This window comes from Amia ocellicauda, unplaced genomic scaffold (genome assembly GCF_036373705.1).
Source record: "Amia ocellicauda isolate fAmiCal2 unplaced genomic scaffold, fAmiCal2.hap1 HAP1_SCAFFOLD_55, whole genome shotgun sequence".
Lineage (NCBI taxonomy): Eukaryota > Metazoa > Chordata > Actinopteri > Amiiformes > Amiidae > Amia > Amia ocellicauda.
The window spans coordinates 537138-540301 of record NW_027102985.1 but is presented as its reverse complement, the minus strand read 5'-3'; the positions used below and the strand labels follow the sequence as shown (position 1 = coordinate 540301).

At 39.9% G+C, this 3164-nt stretch overlaps 1 long non-coding RNA gene across 1 annotated transcript; it reads right to left on the bottom strand.

Annotated features, from left to right (window-relative positions):
- Positions 1-1082: 1082 nt before the first annotated feature.
- Positions 1083-2660, bottom strand: LOC136737876 (uncharacterized). Its single transcript, XR_010812497.1, has 3 exons — positions 2417-2660; positions 1731-1851; positions 1083-1520 (listed from the first exon to the last, which is right to left on the bottom strand). It is a non-coding gene; the product is annotated as an uncharacterized LOC136737876 (long non-coding RNA).
- Positions 2661-3164: the final 504 nt, after the last annotated feature.

Sequence of the window (3164 nt, the reverse complement as noted above, 5' to 3'; positions counted from 1 at the left end):
ATACTCAGACCGGCCCGTCTGGCACCAACAACCATGCCACGCTCAAAATTGCTTAAATCACCTTTCATTCCCATTCAGACATTCAGTTTGGAGTTCAGGAGATTGTCTTGACCAGGACCACACCCCTAAATGCACTGAAGCAACTGCCATGTGATTGGTTGGTTAGATAATTGCATTAATGAGAAATTGAACAGGTGTTCCTAATAATCCTTTAGGTGAGTGTATAATATTTTGCACAGACTAACTTAACATGAATACTGGGAAAATATATATTGAAAACATTTGTTTCTAAACTACTTATGAAATACTTACTACTCATAAATAATTTTCTAATCCCTGTTATTGTCCCCCTTCATCTATTAGTTTTCTTATTTTCTTAAATACACATTAAACACTCTGTAAACACAGTTACAAACAGGGCTGGTAACATTTTAGCCGTGCTAGTGGAAATGTTGGTATACTAGCCCGTCTCGCAAGTGCCAGAACTCCTTAAAATCCACCCCTGGTCATATGACATTTTATATAGGGCCTATCAAAATTACCTAGAAAAGCTTAACATCCTGAAACACATGGCCCTTAGTTTCAGAAACACCCATAAAGAGTGGAGCAGCGGCAGGTCCCTCATCATCTCCTGATGGTGTTACTGAGGACGTGAGACAAGGTGAGCTCAGATAGTGGCAATTCAAAGTTATTCCAAGCAGTAATTTGTAGCAGTTTCAACTGAAAGAAGCTTAGCAATACTAACATCAAGTAGCCTGATACTAATATCAATCTAGGATTGACAATACTTTATGCTTCATGCTTGTACAGGGATCAAATAGTGAGCAACAAGATGTGATAGATAAATACTTAAATAAACACGAAGAAAATAATGTTCTCTTAAGCATGGTACTCCAAGCAAACCTCATTTAAAGTAATTGCTACAGTATGTTAAGAAAGGAGGGTTGAAATGTGAGATTTCAAACTGTGCCGACAAGCACATATCACAGATTATTATTACTTGTTTAAATGTGTTGTGAACAGTTCATTATTGACTACCCGGGGCTGTGACTTTCAGGGGGAGCGGGGGGCCCAAATTGCAATCTCTTCATGGGGCCCAAAATTCTTATGAATTCAAGTTCAATTGTAAACCTTCCACCTATTGTGATTAACAATAAGTGCTTTATTTTACTGTTTGATAATTACATCTTCTTGCATTAAAAGTCAGTTCAATCTAGAATACAGTTCAACAGATAACACAGAAGAAACATCCATCTTGTGTGATACTACTTTGAATTTACCTCCGATTGTGCACACTGCGCCCAGAACTTCTGTTCTCTCCTCTACTGTTTACCATAAAGTGTGCCGCGTCCACATTTTCCCCACCTTTGTCAGATCTCACCCGGGAAGGCAAGCCACACTCATCAACAGCCGTCATGAAATGTTCAAGAACAGCTGAGGCTCGGTTGTTGGTGGCAGTTTTAAGGTATACAATCAGCCTGCTGAAGCCATCAATCCCACCATGAACGACTATGCGCCACCTGTATAATAAAGAGTGGTATTAAACCAGACACTGCACACAATAAATCATTCATAGGTCATTATGACATTATGAATCATGTCTCATTTGAGGGGAATGGTGTGTAATTCATAATTGAAATAAAAAAATATTTGTGATTATGTCAAGGTATGAATAATTGGAATTAAATATAGAGTCTACAAGTGTGACAAATGAACTCGAAATCTAGTACCTTATAAGTTTGTGGTTTCCATCCACAGAGTATTTCCGCCGCCTTATTGTGTTCATTGATAGAGCCCGCATCAGAGTTCCTCCTGGGTCAACTCTTCGTAAGGATTCCTGTACTCGAAATGCTATGGATGAGACACAGACAGGGTTCACAACTGACATACCACCTTGGGAGAGGCAATACAGCATTTACAGGTTTGGGATTTTAAAATTTAGACAAGCTTTGTAAAGTCAAGTATAGAATAATGTACAGTATATGAGCTGCAGATCCATTATTGTTTCTTATTTTAATCATTTCTACATTATGTGGTGCTTAGTTTTAAAGCTGAAAACTTATACCATGCCTTTCATTGTCTGACGTCTTCTTGTTGTATACGTATTTACTGTTTTTGTTGTTGTTTTGATATTTAATTGAATTGTCCTTGTTCTTTGAGTGTTTTCTTGTGATTCACTTTGTAATGTGTAATTAAAGGTGCTATACAATAAAGATTATTATTGTTGTTGTTGTTACTCTGTGCTGTGTGAATACTGGTGAGGTTCTTCTGGCTTCTCTCGGTTTATGTAATCCTTGAATACATTAGTAATTATATTATCTCCCTGAACAAACAGACAAACAAAAAAGTTATATTCCTTTTTGCATGCCTATACAATCATCCAAACACAATGCTCACTGGTTTACAATGCACTTACTCTGAATCTGAACAGGCCGTGATTTCAGGTGACCCGGCATCATTCTGTAGCCAGAATTGGGATGATTACGATGTAGTTCAGAAACAACTCTGTCCAGCTCGTCGTCATCCATAGTTGAATAGAAGTCCGAAACCCCGAAATAGGACATGTATCTATGTATTTAATATTGGTTTAGTTATTTATTCCTGTAGTGTAAAATAAAAACCGCAAGAGTAGAAAAAGCATTTTTGCACGACCACGGTGTATTTCTGCGCTCGATCATTGTAGCAGTGAATGACGTCATACAAGCCCGCTGTGTCAATCACAGCCAGTGGGCGGTGTCCAGTGCGCTTATTGGCCGACATTATACTTCAGCGTTTAGTGTCACCGTCTCACAAACACTGAAACCCCAGAGGAGATGAGATGTAGTAAACATGTAGTTGCTGCTACAGCGCGTCACAGCTCTCACATAAACACGGCATTGCAGGAGATGAGTGACGGCAGAAACAGCGCACACTTAATAGCGCCCTTCCGCGCCGATGCTCCGTTGCCGGAGTAGCTCAGCTGGAGAGCAGCAGGGTGACGATCCGGAGGATCCGGGTTCGAGGTCTGGCCCGGCAATGTGTGACTTGACATCCAGCCAATGTTTTTTTATTTGCAGGACGATGTCAAGCAGCGACCATGATTGCACTGCGCTGTATAAGTCATGCTCGCACTGTCCCGGGCCTTTGCTTTTGTATGCAGGATAATCCATGCCAGAATTAAAAAT